The sequence below is a fragment of the Bubalus bubalis genome, chromosome 19, assembly GCF_019923935.1.
Source record: "Bubalus bubalis isolate 160015118507 breed Murrah chromosome 19, NDDB_SH_1, whole genome shotgun sequence".
Lineage (NCBI taxonomy): Eukaryota > Metazoa > Chordata > Mammalia > Artiodactyla > Bovidae > Bubalus > Bubalus bubalis.
Genome location: NC_059175.1, coordinates 21,643,563 through 21,656,103, shown reverse-complemented (window position 1 = coordinate 21,656,103; position 12,541 = coordinate 21,643,563).

Below are 12,541 nucleotides of genomic sequence, written 5' to 3'. Positions count from 1 at the left end.
TCAAATATTTGTGACCATTAAGAACATAATTTTATTGTTCTCAATGATGCAGTAAAAGAATTACAAAATATACATTTGTAGAGACCTCTATAGTTTATAAAGTGTTTCATTAGGTCAGGGAGATACTATTCTTTTTCTCAGATAAGAAAATGAAGGCTCAGAGATTGTTGGGTCACCTAACTCGAACGGCCGTGTTGTGGTTGTAATTAGGTTTCCTGTGCCTCAAGTTCATGTTGATAGCCTATTGTACTCAAGTCTGTTAAAGCCCCATTTCAATGGATCCAGGGGGACGTTTGAGTCACTTCCCATAAAGATCAACCTTTACCTTTGGAACTGCTCTGGCCAACTTTTGTTTCATATGCATGTGTTGCTTATCACGATGTCTTGTGTTTCTATTGCTCATTTCTCTGAGAAAATCCAGGCACATTCCAGACACTCAAGTCTAATCTACTCCGATAGCAGGGAGCAGGACTGGACAACCATGGGGGTTGTTTGGTGCGTGCCCAGAGGCTGTGGGGTAGGCTGCTCATTTCTGGTCTTCCTGAAACAAGAATGGGCCCCTGCCACCTCCGGTGTGCTGTGTACTTAACTGGTTTTCCCTTCTCCTTAGACTCATACTCACACATCTCTGTTGCTGATCTCTTGGCTATCATCCCTTTTGTGCCTAACTTCTCAAAAGAGTAGCACTCACCTGCACATTCTAATTCCTCAGTTCTTAACTTCAACTTGTCTACCTGGTGTTAGCTTTGACTTTCCCTCTGACTTTTCTCTCCAAAAGTGAAAGTGAAAATTGCTCAGTCATGTCTGACTCTTTGTGACCCCATGGACTGGGGCCTGCCAGGCTCCTCTGTCCATGGAATTCTCCAGGCAAGAATACTGGAGTGGGTAGCTGTTCCCTTCTCCAGGGGATCTTCCCAACTCAGGGATCAAACCCAGGTCTCCCACATTGCAGTAAGATTTCCCTTCTCCAGGGGATCTTTCCAACCCAGGGATTGAACCCAGGTCTCCGGCATTGCAGGTGGATTCTTTATTGTCTGAGTCACCAGGGAAGTCCCTGAACACTGGAGTGGGTAGTCTATTCCTTCTCCAGGGGATCTTCCTGACCCAGGGATTGAATCAGGGTCTCCTGAATTGCAGGTGGATTCTTTACCAGCTGAGTTACCAGAGAAGCCCTATTTTCTCTCCAAGTTCAGTTCAGTTCAGTCGCTCAGTCGTGTCCGACTCTTTGTGATCCCATGAATCGCAGCACGCCAGGCCTCCCTGTCCATCACCAACTCCCGGAGTTCACTCAGACTCACGTCCATCGAGTCAGTGACGCCATCCAGCCATCTCATCCTCTGTCGTCCCTTTCTCCTCCTGCCCCTAATCCCTCCCATCAGAGTCTTTTCCAATGAGTCAACTCTTCTCATGAGGCGGTCAAAGTACTGGAGTTTCAGCTTTAGCATCATTCCTTCCAAAGAAATCCCAGGGCTGATCTCCTTCAGAATGGACTGGTTGGATCTCCTTGCAGTCCAAGGGACTCTCAAGAGTCTTCTCCAACACCACAGTTCAAAAGCATCAATTATTCAGTGCTCAGCTTTCTTCACAGTTCACCTCTCATATCCATACATGACAACTGGAAAAACCATAGCCTTGACTAGATGGACCTTTGTTGGCAAAGTAATGTCTCTGCTTTTGAATATGCTATCTAGGTTGGTCATAACTTTCCTTCCAAGGAGTAAGCGTCTTTTAATTTCATGGCTGCAATCACCATCTGCAGTGATTTTGGAGCCCCCCAAAATAAAGTCTGACACTGTTTCCACTGTTTCCCCATCTATTTTCCATGAAGTGATGGGACCAGAAGTCATGATCTTCATTTTCTGAATGTTGAGCTTTAAGCCAACTTTTTTACTCTCCACTTTCACCTTCATCAAGAGGCTCTTTAGTTCCTCTTCACTTTCTGCCATAAGGGTGGTGTCATCTGCATATCTAAGGTTATTAATATTTCTCCCAGCAATCTTGATTCCAGCTTGTGCTTCTTCCAAAGGTCAACTCTAATATGAAGAGCTTTATATATTTTCTCAGGTTTCTTTCTCCTTCACCTAAACTTGGCTGTCTTCCTCTTTCTGAAACTCTCTTTCTCTCTCCAGTCTCCTGCTCTGGTTGTCTTTCTAGCTCTCCAGACACCATTTTCTTTCCTCCCCTCCTCTCTTCTTTCCTTCCTTCCCTTGTCCCTCCCTCCCTTCCTTAGTTTCTCTCTTCTTTCTTTCTTTTCTCCCCCTTCCAGCATAATTTTCTTCCTCCATTCTATAGCAATGGATTTAACCCGTAGTCCACTAAGCTTTATTCACTTTTGCCTCCGAGCATACAGTTGCTTTTGTGGTTTCATCTCTGACTCCAATTTTTTTTAATGTATTTTTTAATTGGAGGATAATTGTTCTACATTGTTGTGTTTGTTTCTGCCATACAACAATGTGAATCAGTCATAACTACATATATATAATATATACATATCCCCTCCCTCTTGAGCCTCCTTCTCACCGCTACCCCCATCCCACCCCTCTAGGTCATCACAGAGCACCTGGCTGGGCTCCCTGTTATATAGCAGTTTCCCGCTAGCTAGCTATTTTACACATGTATATATATCTGACCCTAATTTTGAAAGACTCCCAGATCCAAAGCTCAAACTATGTTCTTATCCTTGGATTCTGCCTCTAATGTCCAGGTGCCTATGGTACAGCTTTACCTATGCATCCAGCCACCACCTTAAACTTATATCTAAACATTGACTCTTCTTGATCCCTCCCAGATATCTTCACTTCTATTGGTGGTGTCGTTTCTCAGTTCACCAAGATCAATGTTTTCTATTATTTTGGACAGCTTCTTTTTCTTCCCCCAAAACAATGTAAAAATTTTCTTCCTTGTTGTTGTTGTTTAGTCACTAAACCATGTCTGACTCTTTGTGACCCCATGGACTGCAGCATGCCGTGCTTCCTTGTCCTTCACCATCTCCTGGAGTTTGCTCAAACTTTTGTCTTTCAAACTCACATCCCACTTTTCTGTTCCCAATGCCATTGTCTTTCTTGGTTCAGACTGCCTCTATGGCAACAAGTGACCTATCTTTCTTTTGTTTTTACAAACTGCTGTACCACCCTATGGTGTTGTTACCCCTGACTAGTAAGTACTTTTATTTTCATTTGTTTTGCTTTATCTCTTGACTTCCTACTCTTGCATTCCAGTCCCCTATGATGAAAAGGACATTTTTTTTTTTGGTGCTATTTCTAGAAGGTCTTGTACGTCATCATAGAACTGTTCAACTTCAGCTTCTTTAGCATTAGTGGTTGGGGCATAGACTTTGATTACTGTGATATAGAATGGTTTGCCTTGGAAACAAACAGAGATCATTCTGTCATTTTTGAGATTGCACCCAAGTACTGCATTTTGGACTCTCTTGTTGACTATGAGGGCTACTCCATTTATTCTAAGGGATCCTTGCCCACAGTAGTAGATATAATGGTCATCTGAATTACTTTTGCCCATGCAAAAGTAGGGAGTTGAGAGAAAGATACCTGCAGTAACAGGCAAGTTTGGCTTTGGAGTACAAAATGAAGCAGGGCAAAAGCTAACAGTTTTGCCAAGAGAATGTACTGGTCATAGCAAACACCCTCTTCCAACAACACAAGAGACGACTCTATACATGTACATTACCAGAGAGTCAACTCTCTCTGGTATGAAATAAGATTGATTATATTCTTTGCAGCCAAAGATGGAGAAGCTCTATACAGTCAGCAAAAGCAAGACCAGGAGCTGACTCTGGCTCAGATCATGAGCTCCTTATTGCCAAATTCAGACTTAAATTGAAGAAAATAGGGAAAGCCACTAGACCATTCAGGTATGACCTAAATCAAATCCCTTACAATTATTCAGTGAAAGTGACAAATAGATTCATGGGATTAGATCTGAAAGACAGAGTGCCTAAAGAACTATGGATGGAAGCTTGTAACATTGTACAGGAGGATGAAATCAAAACCATCCCCAAAAAAAAGAAATGCAAAAAGGCAAAATGGTTGTCTGAGGAGGCCTTACAAATAGCTGATAAAAGAAGAGAAGCTAAAGGCAAAGGAGAAAAGGAAATATATATACCCTTCTGAAAGCAGAGTTCCAAAGAATAACAAGGAGAGACAAGAAAGCCTTCCTCAATGGTTAATGCAAAGAAATAGAGAAAAGCAATAGAATGGGTAAGACTAGAGATCTCTTCAAGAAAATTAGAGATACTAAGGGAACTTTTCATGCAAAGATGGGCACAATAAAGGACAGAAATGGTATGGACCTAACAAAAGCAGAAGCTATTAAGAGGAGGTGGCAAGAATACACAGAAGAACCATATAAAAAAGATCATCATGACCCAGATAACCATGATAGTGTGATCACTGACCTAGAGCCAGACATCCTGGAATGTGAAGTCAAGTGAGCCTTAGAAAGCATCACTACGAACAAGCTAGTGGAGGTGATAGAATTCCAGTGGAGCTGTTTCAAATCCTAAAAGATGATGCTGTGAAAGTGCTGCACTCAATATGGCAGCAAATTTGGAAAACTCAGCTGTGGCCACAGGACTGGAAAAGGTCAGTTTTCATTCCAATCCCAAAGAAAGGCAATGCCAAAGAATGCTCAAACTACCGCACAATTGCACTCATTTCACACGCTAGTAAAGTAATGCTCAAAATTCTCCAAGCAAGGCTTCAACATAACGTTAACTGAGAACTTCCAGATGTTCAAGCTGGTTTTAGAAAAGGCAGAGGAACCATAGATCAAATTGCCAACATCTGTTGGATCATAGAAAAAGCACGAGAGTTCCAGAAAAACATCTACTTCTGCTTTATTGACTATGCCAAAGCCTTTGACTGTGTGGATCACAACAAACTGTGGAAAGTTCTTAAAGAGATGAGAGTAGCAGTCCACCTTACCTGCCTCCTGAGAAATCTGTATGAAGGTCAAGAAGCAGCAATTTGAACTGGACATGGAACAACAGACTGGTTCCAAATTGGGAAAGGAGTACATCAAGGGTGTATATTGTCACTTTGCTTATTTAACTTATATGCAGAGAACATCATGTGAAATGCCGGGCTGGATGAAGCACAAACTGGAATCAAGATTGCCAGGAGAAATATCAATAACCTCAGATATGCAGATGACATACCCTTAGGGAGAAAGCTAACAGGAACTAAAGAGCCTCTTGATGAAAGTGAAAGAGGAGAGTGAAAAAGCTGGCTTAAAACTCAGCATTCAAAAAATGAGGATCATGGCATCTGGTCCCATCACTTCATGGCAAGTATATGGGAAAACAATGGAAACACTGACATTCTTTATTTTCTTGGGCTCCATAATCACTGCTGATGGTTACTGTAGCCATGCAATTAAGACACTTGCTCCTTGGAAGAAAAGCTATGACCAACCTAGACAGCATATTAAAAAGTAGAGACATTACTTTGCTGACCAAGATCCATCTAGTCATAGCTTTGGTTTTTCCAGTAGTCGTGTATAGATGTGAGAGTTGAACCATAAAGAAAGCTGAGTGCCGAAGAATTGATGCTTTTGAACTGAGGTGTTGGAGAAGAGTCTTCAAGAGTCCCTTGGACTCCAAGGAGATCAAACCAGTCAATCCTAAAGGAAATCAGTCCTGAATATTTATTGGAAGGACTGATGCTGAAGCTGAAGCTCCAATACTTTGGCCACCTGATGTGAAGAACAGACTCATTGGAAAAGACCCTGATGCTGGGCAAGATTGAAGGCAGGAGGAGAAGGGGATGACAGAGGATGAGATGGTTGGATGGCATCACAGATTCGATGGACATGGGTTTGAGCAAGCTTCAGGAGTTGGTGATGGACAGGGAAGCCTGGTGTTCTGTGATCCATGGGGTCGCAAAGAGTTGGTCACAATTAAACAACTGAACAGAACAGATGCTCTATGCTCTGAGATGCCTCTTCTCCACCATTTACTGTTCTATGTACTTCTTCATCCAGTTTTAAAAGATGAAAGAGTTATAACTCAAGCAGAATCCAGTTTGTTCTCAAGGAAGCCATAGACTCTCATAACTTTTAACGGGGTTTTTGCTTCCTGATGCCTTCCCCTATTTGGGTTGAATGCAGGTGGTAAGGAAAACAGAATCATCAGTTAGTTTTCTCTTCCTGTGTTGTGGTTTCTCTGGACTGATTCCCTGATTGGAAGAACTGGCTCCCACAGTGAGGGTTGATGTGCTGTCTCTGGGCTGTGGTTGTTCTGCATTAGACTTGAATGTATGTCTTGCTCAGCCTCCCAGACATGGTTTGCAAAATTCTTTATTGTTTTTCCCTTCTGGGGAGCGATAAGGTATAACATTTCTTATTGATTTTGGAACTGTTTCTACAATGCAAGCAAACACTTATCTGAAAAACCTTGTACTAATCACAGAAAAATGTGACCATGTGGGTCCTTGAGTGTAAGAATTTCCATAGCTATAGGTCTGTGGAGAGTTTTCTTCTTATAATTCAGGGTTCTGTTAAAAATAGTTCTCTCAATGGAAAATGAACAATTCAGAAGCAGGGTATTGGAACTCTTTCTGCCTTAATTCTCATGGTAGCTTAAGATAGAAAAACTCTTGCCTATTGTATCTCCCTGTAGGTGAATCAGACCCTAGATTTCTTTGATTGCTGAGTGTTCAAATTTAATGGAACTTCTAGCCCAATAGCCTTAAGAAGACTCTGAATACCAGAGTGGATGTTTCTGGCTATAGGGCGCAAAGGTTGTGGTTGGTGACAGCCTGGACAGACACCCCTACCCCCACCTTGGCCTGCCTTCCCCACATCATGTCCTGACCTTATTTTATTGTTTTCCTCCTACTTGAGCAAATAGATTTAAGTGAAATCCGGTGGGTCCACCCTCAAACTTTCAGGGCCCAGGACAAGAGTACAGATAGAAATCTATGTATCCTGTGCCTATATTTTGGAAGCTAGAAGTCAAGCTACAAGATGTTAAATAAGATATGTTATTTTATTTATCTTTCTAACTTGACAAATATATCTTAATAATGAACTGGAAGGCCAGCTTTACATTCTGACCTTTCAAAATCTGGTTCCCAGATATCACCCATCTCTTACCCTTCCCAGCATCAACTCCACCCAGTACTAGGAGGAGCCTGGTGTACCAAAACCCAGTTCTGTCCACTGTCCCCTTCAGTTAGCGGCCCCTGTGGCTTATGTGGCATTCACCAGCTCTGCAGCCCATTCTCAGTAGGACAGATCTGGGAAGAGGCCCTCACAGGCCCAGTAAGCAGGCTTAGGGATGTTTGGGCAAGAAATTCCAGGATCCTCAGCTCCCAGAGAGTGGTCTAGAAGAGGGATGCGAGCTCCCCTTGGCCATGCAGACTCCTTATCCCATGGAAACTGGTTATAGCCTCAGTGGGTGTCCAGGGCAGGGCTCCATGTACTTGGGTCTGTGAAAGTCGCTCAGTCGTGTCCAACTCTTTGCAACCCCATGGACTATGCAGTCCATGGAATTCTCCAGGGCAGAATACTGGAGTGGGCAGGTTTTCCCTTCTCCAGGGGATCTTCCCAACCCAGGGATCGAACCCAGGGTCTAGAAGTGCTGAAATGCATCCAAAACACCATTTGGAAGTTCTTTCACTCTGACTTCATGTCATCTGTTAGGGATGGCTCCCGCCTGGTATAGAGAGCACCCAAACCCCTTGGACAAGCCTTCAATGTAGGAAAAATTCCAGCCAGTCTTCTTTCTCTGTCTTATTGGCCTGAAATACCCTTATCCTGTATTTCCTTGTGTTAAGTTTTGCTCTCCAGCATTACTGCTAGGAGTCTATGTAAGCCCTGGTACAGTTTCAGCCCTTGAGAATCTCTTCTCTGCTATGGCTCAGTGTCTGTTCTAGGGAATGCTGTGCAGTGGAAAGATAGCATGTCCAAGGTTTCTGTTCTGTTCTCTCTCTCGTTTCCCAGATGTCTTCCCCCCGCCCCTGCCCTCATACCCTGACTATCAGATGCCTTTTCTCCCATGTCTCTTTTTTTTTTAAATTTTATTTTATTTTTAAACTTTACATAATTGTATTAGTTTTGCCAAATATCCCATGTCTCTTTTGTCTCCTTCACCTGTCCCCTTCCTCACGGTTTCTGTGCTTTGAAAGTACCACCCCCTTCCAAGCCTTGTCTTTTACCTCTTTCCTCAGTCATCAAAACTCTCTTTCCTTCAGAAAAGCTGTGTTAAGCGTATGAACAATTTTCAGATTAATCCCAAAGAAAAGACTGGAAAGGTGAAGTTCACCTTTAAGCACCAGGCTGTCTTTGTCCACCTTTGTGTTGTGCTCGTTCTTTCTTCTCAAAAGCAGCTCTTGGGAAAGAATCCGGAAAGATCACAGGTGGTGTCTCTGAAGTGGAAGAAAAGACCCAAATCCTTCCAAAGGACCTATGGCTGTGGGGGCGGGGGAGTAGTATTCTAGGGCTTTTGAAAAGGCTTTTGTCTTGATGTGCTGGATGCCTGCACAGCACAGAGGGCCCCACCTTCAGGACTGAGTCTACTTGTCCTGAGGGACATTCTTAGGAAGAGACCATAATAGCAACAGTTTATGCCCAGTTGGTACAAGTCGAGATTGTTTTCCATTTAGACAGGAAAGCGACAGGCATATAGAGGCTTCTACTGAGACTGAGCACAAAGTGTTGAGGAGCCTGTTTTCCGGCTGCTTCCTCCCTTGCATTGCACCTCCTCAGTCTTCCAACGCCCTGACTGCTGGAGTGGACCCAGCAGGCATAGGGCTCTGATGCGGTGTTTCTGTGTTCTCTGCCACACCTCCTGTCAGAATGGATCAAAAGCATAGAAAACATAAAGTCCATCACTTCCTTCTGGTATAAACAATCTGTGGCTGCAGGAACGGGGTCTGGAGTTTGAGGCCTGGGTATTAATCACATCAATAGTTTACTTTCGGCACAAATGACCTTTTCTGCCTGTGGGGAGAGAGAGGCTAGGAAATTCTCTTCAAGTGTAGATACATCAGTGTGTGACACATGTGTGTGGGTGTTCATGAGTGTTACCAATGAAATGATTTGTAGCTCTGTTTCTGCAGTTCTTACAAAGTAATTGAAGTTATTCCTTCACATTCTCCAGGGAAGAAATTGATAAATGATTTTAAGTATTAATATAAGAGAAATCTTGAAGATGTACATGGTGTTTGAATTTGGCAAAATGTTTTTCCTTGGAGGAAACTTTGAAGCCTGAATGGTTGTCGATAGAGTTCAAGTTTTGAAGTTAGATCTTTTAAATGTTTCCCCTGTGAGGAGCTGGGTTGCTTATTCTCTCTGATCCCATATGTAAATGTAATGTTAATTTTCAAATCTTTCTGGGTTGTTATGAGGATTAAATGAGAAAATTTATGTGAAGTGTCTGGCAGGGAGTTGATTCTCAATAAAATTTACAGCCCTTCTCTGGTCAGAGGCTGCTTATTGCCCAACCAATTTTCATATCCCCTTGTTGTTCAGAAGCAGAACCCTGATTTAATTCAGATAGCACAGGGCTCTGTAGTGAGATGATATTTCCCAGCTTTGTTTGCTGCTTGATATGGTCATGTAACTAAGTTCCAACTAATGAAATGTAAGAAGTTGTTGGGAGGGAATTCTGGGAAGGTACCTTAAAAGGGAAAAAATCAACTAATGCAGGCTTATAAAAATCATTTAACTCCCCACTTCCTCTGGAAAGTAGACATAATGACTGGATTTGCAGCAGCCATCTTGGATCATGATCTAACCTTGAGGGTGGTACAAAGCATTATAGAGAAAGATAGGTGTCTGGATTCCTACTGAGTGTGAGTCTAGTACTATTCTAGGACTGGCTACCTCTTCTTCTTTTTTTTTTAATGTGTGAGATGAATAAATTTTTATCTTGTTAAAGCAGCTGTTATTTTTGGCCTTTCTTATTGAGCAATGAGTGAAGTTCCTAAAACATCTTTCCTTTATACTCATATGCTCTTATTTAATTCTCAAATTTATCCTGAAAGTTATTATAGTTTTTCCTATTTTGCAGATAAAGACACTTAAGCGGAGGAGTCCCATATTATGGCTATTCTGTGCCACTGCTTATTTTGACTGTTTATTGTGCTTTTTACTGGAAGGGTGATCTTGAGTTTTCCCCCAATTCTTCTCTTCCAGATCTTATCAGCAGTATGGCATAATGGCTACAAGTCCAAACTCAGGAGCCAGATTGCCCAAATTTGAATCCTGCTTCTGCCATTTATAGCTAGGAGATGTTCACACAAGTTGCTTGATCTCTCTGGGCCCCGATTTCTTTCTCTGTGACATGGGGATAACAATAACCTCACAGAGTAGGTATCAGGATGAAATGAGTTAATGTATGTAAAGTGCTTAGAACTTAGAATTTAAAGTGCCTGGCATATAGAAAGAACTATTAAGTGCTAGCTAAAATCATTCTTTTTTTTTTTTTTTTTTTTCTATAGTAGGCAGACAGATTCACTCACTGAATGCAAAGCCTTTGTTAGGACCATAGCTTATATTTGAATGTTTTACCACATTTCTATTGGTGTTATAAGCTGTGGGTGTTGTTAGGTAATTCATTCTTATCTAATCCTGAGACCTTCCTGAGAGCACGTGGGTCCAAATGGAGACTCCATGTAATGGCACCACTGAAGACCTGGAGGGCCCAGGAATCCCTGCTGGTGGGACATGAAGTTTGCTCTGAAGGACATGGGAAGAGGGACTGGTAGGATTCTGGTGGAGAACACCAGGGCATGGGAGACTAGATGCTAAGCAAGGAATGGAGGCTCAAAAAACTCTGCTGATATTTTGGGGAAGAAAGAGATAATGCTCTAGACCAGAGGCAGATAAGGGGGAAAAGAGGGAATGGATTAGGAGGAAAGGAAATAAAGTCAAGAAAGAGCAGGAAAATCCTCCAGCCTCATGAATTATAGATCATTCAGATGTAAAGTCCTTGGGCTTTCAAAGTATGCCAACCTGACATGGAAAGGGGGAAGGATGAAGGGAACAATAGTTTCTTGTGGAAATATTATCTAAAAATGTAATAATATATATTGTTATATTTATATATATGTATATACACACACATACACATATATAATTTGTCATCTGACAATGAAGACCATAATGAAGCTCAGAGAAAGTGACAGACCAGAGCAGAGAAGGAGGTTAGAGGATGATCTACTGGTCAGTGCTTGTTCCTCTGTGAGTCTCTGAAGTGGACTCGGCCAACTCTTTCCATGCAGCCCTGCCCGAGGTCCACCTCCCTCCTAGATGTTAAAGCTCCATAAGATTTCTAGACATCTACTACTCCCCTTTGTTGATTCTTATTGAGGGCATTTGTCAGTTTCCTCCTAGAATTTGCCATAAAACCCTTGCATTAAAACAGGCCTCTGCACTTGTCCCTGGGGCTTCCTTGGTGGCTCAGCTGGTAAAGAATCTATAAGGAATTAGGGAGACCCAGGTTTAATCCTTGGGTTAGGAAGAGCCCATGGAGAAGGGAATGGCAACCCACTCCAGTCTCTTGCCTGGAGAATCCTATGGACAGAAGAGCTTGGTGGGCTATAGTCCATGGGGTTACAAAGAGTTGGACACAACTGAGTGACCAAGCAAGCATGCACTTGTCCTTATTAAGGTCAGCTGGGGGAAAGGTGCAAAGACTGTCCTGGTCAGCAGGCTGAGGAGCGCATGGAGAAGGACAGGGTCGGGGAGCAGGCCTGACCCCAGGGTTGGCCCGAAGGGACACAGAACCAACATGATCCTGGAGCTTGAGGGCAGAGAGGCTGGTGAAAGTCTCTTCCACCCGTCCCCGCTCTGTTTGTCGAGCCACACTGGGCAACTTTTGTTTCTCTTCCACCTCGGTTTTAAGTTCCACTGGAGTTAATTGTCTGCCATAAAGGGGGCACCTCTGTTTTCAGGACAACGTGTGGCCGCTCAGTGGGCAGGAGTAAACTTTGCACACTTGGCCTCTGCACAGTGAACGCCTTGTTTTTGTTTTCACAAGGTTCAGCGCTTTCCTTTTCTCCACCCCCACGCTCTAAGTCACATGGCAGTGTCGTGTGCCTTACACAAGCGCTCTGGCTGTCTTGGCGGGGAGCACATTAGAGGTGAGTCAGCCCATGTGGGACAGGAGGTGGAGTTGCCCCAGGTCATGTTGGTGGAAATGGCCCACAACAGGTGTGGAGTCACTCCCTGCAGGAAGCAGCAAGGGAGGACTTGGGGAACCACAAGGAATGGGGCAAGTTGCCAAGAAAATTCAGATCCCTGGGTGCTCTGCATTGCCCTTGTCTTTGCCCAGCATCTTGGGACAGTTGCCATTTGCCACAGTTCAAGTCAGTTTAAACATATCACAGGACAATCCCCTCCTGCACCCCCCACCTTGCTTTGTTTATCCCATCTAAGTGGCCTCTGGATCTTGGAAAAGAACTCTCCAAGTTGAGCCATAAATAGTGAAGGTTGTCTTTGTCACTCACATAAATAACTTTGCAGTGTTGTATGTGTATGTGCATAGAAAACTCGTCTAAAAGATCTCTCCAACCCC